The sequence below is a fragment of the Nanorana parkeri genome, unplaced genomic scaffold, assembly GCF_000935625.1.
Source record: "Nanorana parkeri isolate BGI_ZX_2015 unplaced genomic scaffold, ASM93562v1 scaffold3041, whole genome shotgun sequence".
In the NCBI taxonomy this organism is placed as follows: Eukaryota; Metazoa; Chordata; class Amphibia; order Anura; family Dicroglossidae; genus Nanorana; species Nanorana parkeri.
Genome location: NW_017309309.1, coordinates 38,910 through 49,807, shown reverse-complemented (window position 1 = coordinate 49,807; position 10,898 = coordinate 38,910). Strand labels below are relative to the sequence as shown.

The window sequence follows — 10,898 nt, the reverse complement described above, 5'->3', positions numbered from 1 at the left end:
CCCCCCCCCCGATCCTCCAGTGCTGACTGGCGGAACGAACGGGGGAGTGTACAGCTGGGTCTGCCTCTCGATTTGGCTTGCTTCAACCTCTACGATCCTGGTTGCTGTCAATGTAATGAGAGTTCCATTTGTCATTTACATGTAGATCTCCTCTATGATGTATTTTACTGATCCCACAATCTACTGCAATAAGAGGCAAACACTATTGAGTGAATTATAATGGTTTATTATTCTTGATTGTTGTTTATAACGCGACATGTTCATCTGTAAAATTTATAAACACTGCCTTTAAAAAAAAGTTTATCGGTAAGACAAATCCTGATTGGATTAGATGCTCCGGCATTTTCTTGGTTGTCTGTTGCTGCCATTGGTTGTCTGTTGCTTGTCTATTGGTATGGTTGTCCGTTCATTGGTAGTCGGTGTGTTACCCGTCTTTATTGCCCATCTCCTTCTCATAATTTCCAGTGTGGTGCCACATATTGCCATGTATAACAGTTTAGTTCTGTTGTCTTTCTATAATTCATTCCCAGCAGGTCTATAATTATCAAACCACACCCTGCGATCTTTCTCATTTTGGCCTCACCCCCAATACTCTGCAGAGCTCACCACTGGGGTCTATCCTTCCACGAGAAGATCTGAGACTAGTTGGATAATAGACCTTTCCGGGTCTACCTCTATCTCTAGAGTTCCCGGGTTTCCTTCTATCTTCAGATTTCCCGGGGTCTCCTTCTATCTCTAGTGTTGCCGGGTCTACTTCTATCTCCAGAGTTCCCGGGTCTCCTTCTATCTCTAATGTTGCCGGGTCTACTTCTATCTCTAGAGTTGCCGGGTCTACTTCTATCTCTAGAGTTCCCGGGTCTCCTATCTTTAGAGTTCCCAAGTCTACTTCTATCTCTAGTGTTGCCGGGTCTACTTCTATCTCTAGAGTTGCCGGGTCTACTTCTATCTCTAGAGTTCCTGGGTCTCCTATCTCTAGAGTTGACGGATCTAATTATATCTCTAGAATTGCCAGATCTACTTCTGTCTCTAGAGTTGCCGGGTCCAATTCTCTCTTTCTCATTTTGGCCTCACCCCCACTACACTGCAGAGCTCACCACTGGGGTCTATCCTTCCACGAGAAGATCCTTCTATCTTCAGAGTTCCCGGGTCTCCTCCTATCTCTAGAGTTGCCGGGTCTCCTATCTCTAGAGTTGCCGGGTCTCCTCCTATCTCTAGAGTTGCCGGGTCTCCTCCTATCTCTAGAGTTCCCGAGTCTCCTTCTATCTCTAGAGTTCTCGGGTCTCCTCCTATCTCTAGAGTTGCCGGGTCTCCTCCTATCTCTAGAGTTGCCGGGTCTCCTCCTATCTCTAGAGTTGCCGGGTCTCCTCCTATCTATAGAGTTCCTCGGTCTCCTATCTCTAGAGTTCCCGAGTCTCCTTCTATCTCTAGAGTTCCCGGGTCTACTCGTATCTCTAGAGTTCCCGGGTCTACTCCTATCTCTAGAGTTCCCGGGTCTCCTATCTCTTGTGGTCCCGCGGCGCCTCTCTCTATATAGTTGCCAGGTCTCCTCCTATCTCTAGAGTTCCCGAGTCTCCTCCTATCTCTAGAGTTCCCGGCTCTCCTTCTATCTCTAGAGTTCACGGGTCTACTATCTCTAGAGTTCACGGGTCTCCTATCTCTAGAGTTCACGGGTCTCCTCCTATTTCTAGACTTCCCGGGTCTCCTATCTCTAGAGTTCCCAGGTCTCCTTCTATCTCTAGAGTTCCCGGGTCTCCTATCTCTAGAGTTCCCGGGTCTCCTTCTATCTCTAGAGTTCCCGGGTCTCCTTCTATCTCTAGAGTTACCGGGTCTCCTATCTCTAGAGTTACCGGGTCTCCTATCTCTAGAGTTACCGGGTCTCCTATCTCTAGAGTTACCGGGTCTCCTATCTCTAGAGTTCCCGGGTCTCCTTCAATCTCTAGAGTTCCCGGGTCTCCTTCAATCTCTAGAGTTCCCGGGTCTCCTATCTCTAGAGTTCCAGGGTCTCCTATCTCTAGAGTTCCCGGGTCTCCTCCTATATCTAGAGTTCCCGGGTCTCCTATCTCTAGAGTTCCCGGGTCTCCTATCTCTAGAGTTCCCGGGTCTCCTTCAATCTCTAGAGTTCCCGGGTCTCCTATCTCTAGAGTTCCCGGGTCTCCTATCTCTAGAGTTCCCGGGTCTACATACACCGATTATGAGGCTTCTACTCCGACTGCTGGACGATTATTTCATGGAGAATGATATGAATGATTTTTTACTTTACTGTAAAATATTTTCCACAAGGCAAATGACAGCTTTCCCACAGTTCTCCTTTTTGAATGAAAGTTTCCGCACTCTGAGCATGATAAAGGACGCTCACCTGTGTGAATGCTGGTGTATAAAAAGTTTTGTTTCTGCAAAAAAGCAAGCTCCACACTCTGGACGTGAAAAAAGATCTGTCACCAGCGTTCATTTTCTGGTGTATAAGAAGTTGTCCCTTCTCAGTAAAACATTGCCCTGAATGCTAAATATGAATAGGAGTGCTCACCTAGGTGAATTCTCTGTTGTTTATGAAGATCTCCTCTCCTGGAATAACATTTTTTGCTCTCTGAACACGGATAAGGTTTGTATTCTTTGGTGTTTAATGAGACTTCTTCTCTTTAGTAAAACACTTTCCACACTCTGATCATAAATAGGGACGCTCACCTGTGTGACATCTCTGGTGTCTAAGAAGGATTAATTTATGACTAAAACACTGGCCACACTCTGGGCATGAATAAAGAAGTTTACCGGTGTGAATTTTCTTGTGCGAAACCAATTTTTTTTTCTGACTGAAACATTTCCCACATTCTGAACATGAAAAAGGACGCTCACTTGTGTGAGTTCTATGGTGTTTAATAAGGTCTCCTCTATCAACAAAACTTTTCCCACATTCTGGACATGAATAAGGACGCTCTCCTGTGTGAATTCTTTGGTGTCTGATGAGTACTTCTTTCTCAGTGAAACTTTTTCCACACTCGGAACATAAATAGGGGCGCTCGCCGGTGTGGCCTCTGTGATGTCTGAGAAGGCTGGCTTTCTGACTGAAACATTTCCCGCACTCTGAGCACGCATAAGGCCGCTCACCCGTGTGAATTCGCTGGTGTGTAAGAAGGTTTCCTTTGTGAGAAAAAAATTTCCCACACTCCAAACATGGAATAGAACGCTCACCTGTGTGAGTTTTCTGGTGTATAAGAAAGCTATGTTTGTTAGTGAAACTTTTCCCGCATTCTGAACATGAAAAAAGATGCTCACCCGAGGGATTTCTCTGCTGTTTAGATGGTGCTCTATTTTTTGTATGAGATTTCTCACGATCTAAAGATGATAATGAACTATCTCCTGTGTGACCTCCATCAGATAAAGAAGGATCCTTGTATTTAGATGGATCTGTTGATCTCTCCGCACTGTGAGATCTCAGATGGAGGTCTAAAGTCATAGCGTGGGATTGACCAGAAGATTCCTCAGGATTAGACGGATCCATTGAGCTTGCTAAATGGGAAGATCTGTGATGAATATTATAAGTAATGGGATTCACTCCTGGAGAATGTTGTGTGATGTCATCATCTTCTGCCTTACCATCTAGAGGTAATGTTGGATCTCCCTCCAAGGAATTCAGAACAAAACGTCGATCTGTAAGAAAGTACATTTTATATAAAATGGAAACAAAATTTTCAAACTTTGTATTCAGAAGTCACAAATGTTGGTGGAGCACTAAGGAGATCCTCAGAGCCCTGCCATGGAATTGTGTGCAATCATCACACCGAACTATGACCCCAATCCAGATAAAGGATCCGACACATCCAAACCTCACCGAAGACCAGAACTTCTACATTGGTGTCATTGTAACTGTGAGAATGGAGATGGACCTTCCTCCACCTCAATTATAGGAGACCTACTGAAGATCAGAGATGGACCTTCATATGGTGTACAGTATCTCCTCATTTGTTGGTCACATGACGTTATATTGAGGGATGGAGATGGACCTTCATATGGTGTACAGTGTCTCCTCCTCATTTGTTGGGATCTTCAAGTGCGTCCTTGGACATCACTAAAGGCTGCACATTAATATTCTGCGTATGAAAAGGATCATTTTCTGTGAGAGCTGTAAAAATAGTCAAAAGTCTTCCACGGGAACTTGGTCTACCTGACATATTAATTTAAAAAAAATTATGCGATGTCTATTTAAATTCAAAAATATACATGGCCATGCCACCAGCATAGGGTTGAGATGGTTCTACTGCTATTTTTTTATGTTGTCTTGGGCTCCTACCTCATATAAGTATATAAACTTTTTTATCTGTATTTTGACTGCTGCGAGACTTCCATCCTTCAATCAGAGAAGATTGAAACAGATTCATCCTGGGAAACCCAGACTCCACTTTTAGAGGAGCAATTGAAGGAGGAATATCTGCAGGAGCCCAACCACCATCATCTCCACATCTTCATGGAGAACTACATCTGTGATTCCTCTTAGAGGCACCATTGCTGGCAAGGCCTGGACATTTCGAGTACCATTCATCTGCCACACACTTTAGCAGTCACTGTGTATTCATACATTCTATGTGTTCATGCTTTAGGTCTCCTTTCCATAATCATCTCACCCTCCTCCGTAGACTGCCGAGCTCTCCTCACAAACATCTCTTCTTCCTCTTTAAACACAACTTTGATGTCTTTTAGCTCTTCACCCTAAACATGATGGAATAGATTTATAAAAAGGAACAAGATATTGCACAGAAGAATGTTATTTCATAGATAACTTCATCTTACCTACCTGATCATGGTGGGGGATGGTGAGATCCTCCTGGGTGGAGTCCCGGGAATACAGGGGGCGGGGACATCTCGCTGGTGGGTTCCTCTTACTGGATCCATCTGTAGGAAACACACACACTGACTGAATACATTGTTTCTATGTGTGTATCAGATGATGGGGGATGTAGGCGGAGCCTCCGTACTGCTCTCTCCTCTTACCCGGTGATGTGAGGGGCGGGGCATTCTCCATCACCACGTCCTTGTAGAGATCCCGGTGTCCTTCTAGATACTCCCACTCCTCCATGGAGAGATAGACAGAGACATCCTGACACCTTAGAGGAACCTGACACACACAATGATATAGTCACCACCCAGACACACCCCTTGTCTGTTCCTGGACCATGTCCCAGAATTCCCGGCACCGCTCACCTCTCCCGTCAGCAGCTCCATCATCTTCTTGGTGACTTCTAGAATCTTCTGCTCTTTTCTCTCAGGTGTCATGGAGTGAGTTGGTGGCACTTTGATGGGTGATATCCCATGAATGGTTGTTAATGGATCACCAGATAATTTCTTCACTACTTTATAATCCTGAGTAAATGAGAAAACAAATACTAAAGACTTCCCAGAATCCTCCTCACCTCTTTAGTCAAGTCTCATTGCATTAAGAGAAAAGTGATGCCATGTGACCTCCCAGAATCCTCCTCACCTCTCCGGTCAGCAGGTAGATGATCTCCAGGATGAAGTCCAATATCCTCTCAGTCACTTGGTTTTGGTTTTTGTCCATGCTTCTTGATATGGTCATGTGATCTACACAGGACACTCCCCCAACGAATAATAAACCGATAACTATTTGCACTATATGAGGATGAAGACGTCTCCACAACGTTCCTCCAAAGTTCTCATCAGTCTCTCTCGGACCTCTTCTTCTACAATATAACTGGCCCCCTTTTTTTAATGATCTGCAATAAAGTCAGAGATGACATTTTGAGTGCTACTTATCCAAAGCGTCATTTTATGTATTTGGATAGAAGGATCAGATCGGCATGTCAAACATTTGTTATACGGGCCACATGCAGCCCTCTTACTCCTACTCTGTGGCCGTCAGTGGTTTAAGAATAGAAGAAACAAGAGGACTCTCATCTATTCTCCAGTTGATAAGTTCCACTTTCTCACGTCATTTTACATCTAAATACTTCACAAACTATTCTTACACTGGGATTACAGATTGTAAGTTTCCATTTTACTAAAATGTTCGGTCCCAATTATCTTTTTCGTGAATCAAGTAGATGTGGTCCTCAATAGAAGTAGACCTTTTCAGGCTCTGGATGGACAGTGGCATAAATGGTTCTATATTTAGGATGTATCCGGTCTATAAATGGCGGCTCTGGATGGACAGTTGGATACATGGCTCTATATTTAGGATGTATCCGGTCTATAAATGGCGGCTCTGGATGGACGGTTGGATAAATGGTTCTATATTTGGGATGTATCCGGTCTATAAATGGCGGCTCTGGATGGACAGTTGGATAAATGGCTCTATATTTAGGATGTGTCCGGTCTATAAATGGCAGCTCTGGATGGACAGTTGGATAAATGGCTCTATATTTAGCATGTATCCGGTCTATAAATGGCGGCTCTGGATGGACGGTTGGATAAATGGCTCTTGTTGTGCGTGTAGTGGTATCTTCTGGAGATAGAAGATGTCACAGTGACTAGAGAGGACGAAAGCAAATCTAGTGGGGGGAGGGGGGGTTTACTGGGTGTATATATTTAAATAATATCTTATTACCTCCAGTGCTTCCAGTTCCAGCAATGTCCCCTCTCTACTCAACTTTAACCTGGAACTTCCTATTAATATGTGACCTCACTTCCTGTTTATTCCTTACATCACTTCCTGTCTCAGTCTAAGGCCACTTCCCATCTGATTTCCACAGGCAATGAGTGATGTCTCCACCTTGTGGAGGATATAAGTTCTGCAGCCTCGGTTATAATATTCTGATGGAAGTTTCTGGGTCCAATCGACATTGATATATAAAGTGAGAATTCTCTGTTTGTGATCATTTTTTCATCTCTATTCAGATGTCAGGAGGACTCACATCGGTCATCAGGAATAATTTTTTACAACCCACGGCCAGGTTTATTTTTGCTGTAATGGGACAATTCTCCACGACGCACTAATCTAAGGTGACATCTCCACTGACCTCCATTGCAAAGAGGGTCCTTCCGCACAGACCACCAAAGGGGACACTGTAATCACATGACACTGACATAGTCTGTAAGCCGCGGATGATGATGACCTCCATATCAGTGATGAGGAAATTGACTGTAAAATAATGGAGCCCATCACTGTGACCCTCATGAGAAGAACCAAGATGGTGGCCATAGTAATATTGGATGTGGTATTTGTAGTAGCTCCATCTTGCCTTAGACTATCTGCTGACACGTGTGTGGACCTGGAGCTTCTGGACTCTCCATCCAACGAATGCCCACCAATGGATGACTCTCTATGACCGGAGCTCATTCCCATCACCAATGGAGGACTCTCTATGAACCGAGCTCATTCCCATCACCAATGGAGGACTCTCTATGAACCTAGCTAATTCCCATCACCAATGGAGGACTCTCTATGAACTGAGCTCATTCCCATCACCAATGGAGGACTCTCTATGAACCGAGCTCATTCCCATCACCAATGGAGGACTCTCTATGAACCGCTCTCATTCCCATCACCAATGGATGACTCTCAATGAACCGAACTCATTCCGATCACCAGTGGATGACTCTCTATGAACCAAACTCATTCCGATCACCAGTGGATGACTCTCTATGAACTGAGCTCATTCCCATCACCAATGGAGGACTCTCTATGAACCGAGCTCATTCCCATCACCAATGGAGGACTCTCTATGAACCGCTCTCATTCCCATCACCAATGGATGACTCTCAATGAACCGAACTCATTCCGATCACCAGTGGATGACTCTCTATGAACCAAACTCATTCCGATCACCAGTGGATGACTCTCTATGAACTGAGCTCATTCCCATCACCAATGGAGGACTCTCTATGATCTGAGCTCATTCCGATCAACAGTGGATGACTCTCTATGAACCAAGCTCATTCCCATCACCAATGGAGGACTCTCTATGAACCGAGCTCATTCCCATCACCAATGGATGACTCTCTATGGACTGAGCTCATTCCAATCATCAATGGATGACTCTCTATGGACTGAGCTCATTCCAATCATCAATAGATGACTCTCTATGGACTGAGCTCATTCCAATCATCAATGGAGGACTCTCTATGGACTGAGCTCATTCCCATCACCAATGGAGGACTCTCTATGACCCAAGCTCATTCCCATCACCAATGGAGGACTCTCTATGACCCAAGCTCATTCCCATCACCAATGGAGGACTCTCTATGAACTGAGCTCATTCCCATCACCAATGGATGACTCTCTATGAACTGAGCTCATTCCCATCACCAATGGAGGACTCTCTATGAACTGAGCTCATTCCCATCACCAATGGAGGACTCTCTATGAACTGAGCTCATTCCCATCACCAATGGAGGACTCTCTATGAACTGAGCTCATTCCCATCACCAATGGAGGACTCTCTATGAACTGAGCTCATTCCCATCACCAATGGAGGACTCTCTATGAACTGAGCTCATTCCCATCACCAATGGATGACTCTCTATGAACTGAGCTCATTCCCATCACCAATGGAGGACTCTCTATGAACTGAGCTCATTCCCATCACCAATGGATGACTCTCTATGAACTGAGCTCATTCCCATCACCAATGGAGGACTCTCTATGAACTGAGCTCATTCCCATCACCAATGGATGACTCTCTATGAACTGAGCTCATTCCCATCACCAATGGAGGACTCTCTATGAACTGAGCTCATTCCCATCACCAATGGAGGACTCTCTATGAACCGAGCTCATTCCCATCACCAATGGAGGACTCTCTATGAACTGAGCTCATTCCCATCACCAATGGAGGACTCTCTATGAACCGAGCTCATTCCCATCACCAATGGAGGACTCTCTATGAACCGAGCTCATTCCCATCACCAATGGAGGACTCTCTATGAACCGAGCTCATTCCCATCACCAATGGAGGACTCTCTATGACCCGAGCTCATTCCCATCACCAATGGAGGACTCTCTATGAACCGAGCTCATTCCCATCACCAATGGAGGACTCTCTATGAACCGAGCTCATTCCCATCACCAATCTTAAAATTATGGACATTGGTAACAGAAAAATTATAGAACTTATTTTATTCTAAAAAATCAGTAAGTGATAAACATACAATAAAATGAAACTTGATTTTTTTGGTGTACAAATAATTTATTTTTTCTCAGTGGAACATTTCCCACATTCTAAACGTGAAACAAGACGCTCAACTGTGTGAATTCTCTGGTGATTAGTAAGGTCTCCTCTGTCAACAAAACTTTTACCGCATTCTGGACACGAATAAGGACGTTCACCTGTGTGAATTCTTTGGTGTCTTTGGAGTACTTTTTTCTCAGTGAAACATTTTCCACACTCTGAGCATAAATAGGGACGCTCACCGGTGTGGCCTCTGTGATGTCTAAGAAGGCTGGCCTTCTGAGAGAAACACTTTCCACACTCTGAGCATGAAAAAGGACGCTCACCCGTGTGAACTCGCTTGTGTGTAGAAAGGTTTCCATTGCTGGTGAAACATTTCCCACATTCCGAACATGAAAAAGGACGCTCCCCTGTGTGAGTTCTCTGGTGCGTAAGAAGGTGTTGTTTGTTCGGGTAACTTTTTCCGCACTCTGAACATGTAAAAGGACGCTTACCCGGGAGACTCCTCTGCTGTTTGGATGGTGCACTGCTTTTAGTGTGAGATTTCTCACAATCTAAAGATGACAACGAAATCACTCCTCTCTGACCTCCCTCAGGTAAAGACGACTCTTTGGGATTAGATGGATCTGTTGATCTCTCCGCACTGTGAGATCTCAGATGGAGGTCTGAAGTCATGGTATGTGATTGATCAGAAGATCCCTCAGGATAAGAGGGACTCATTGATTTCTCCGAATGGGACGGTCTGTGATGTCTATTATGAGTAATGGGATTCACTCCTGGAGAATGTTGTGTGAGGTCATCTTCTGGCATAACATCCAGAGGTAATATTGTATCTCCCTCCGAAGAATTCAGAATAAAACTTCCATCTGTAAAAAAAAAAAAAAGTGAATTTTATATAAATAATAGTTTTAAGCCTTTTATTCAGAAGTCCGATATCTTGGTGGAGAACAAAGAAGTTCCTCAGAGCCACGGAGCTGGGTGAGATCATCATACCAAACTATGACCACATTACAGATGAAAGATCCAATACACCCAAACCTCACCGAGGACCACGATGTATACGCTGATGACATTGTAACTGAGAATGGAGAAGGACCTTCCTCCACCTCAATAGGTCTCCTTTCCATAATCATCTCACCCTCCTCCGTAGACTGCCGAGCTCTCCTCACCAACGTCTCTTCTTCTTCTACTTTAACCTCAACTTTCATGTCTTTCCGTTCTTCATCCTAAACACAAAAGATGATAGAATACGTTTATAAAAAGGAACGAGAGATTACATAGAAGAATGTCATTTCATAGATTCGGATACATTTTTCAATCTACATGCTTCACCCCACCTACCTGATCATGGTGGGGGATGGTGAGATCTTCCTGTGTGGAATCCCGGGAATACAGAGGGCGGGGACATCTCTCTGGTGGGTTCCTCTTACTGGATCCATCTGTAGGAGACACACACACTGACTGAATACATTGTTTCTATGTGTGTATCAGATGATGGGGGAACTAGGTGGAGCCTCCGTACTGCTCTCTCCTCTTACCCGGTGATGTGAGGGGCGGGGCATTCTCCATCACCACGTCCTTGTAGAGATGCCGGTGTCCTTCTAGATACTCCCACTCCTCCATGGAGAAATAGACAGAGACATCCTGACACCTTATAGGAACCTGACACACACAATGATACCGTCACCACCCAGACACGCCCCTCGTCTGTTCCTGGACCATGTCCCAGAATTCCCGGCACTGCTCACCTCGCCCGCCACCCCCCCGACACGCCCCTTGGCT

General features: G+C 44.8%; 1 pseudogene; it reads right to left on the bottom strand.

Moving 5' to 3' along the window:
• Positions 1–10,898, bottom strand: part of LOC108802700 — a 39,208-nt pseudogene that overhangs the window by 570 nt on the left and 27,740 nt on the right.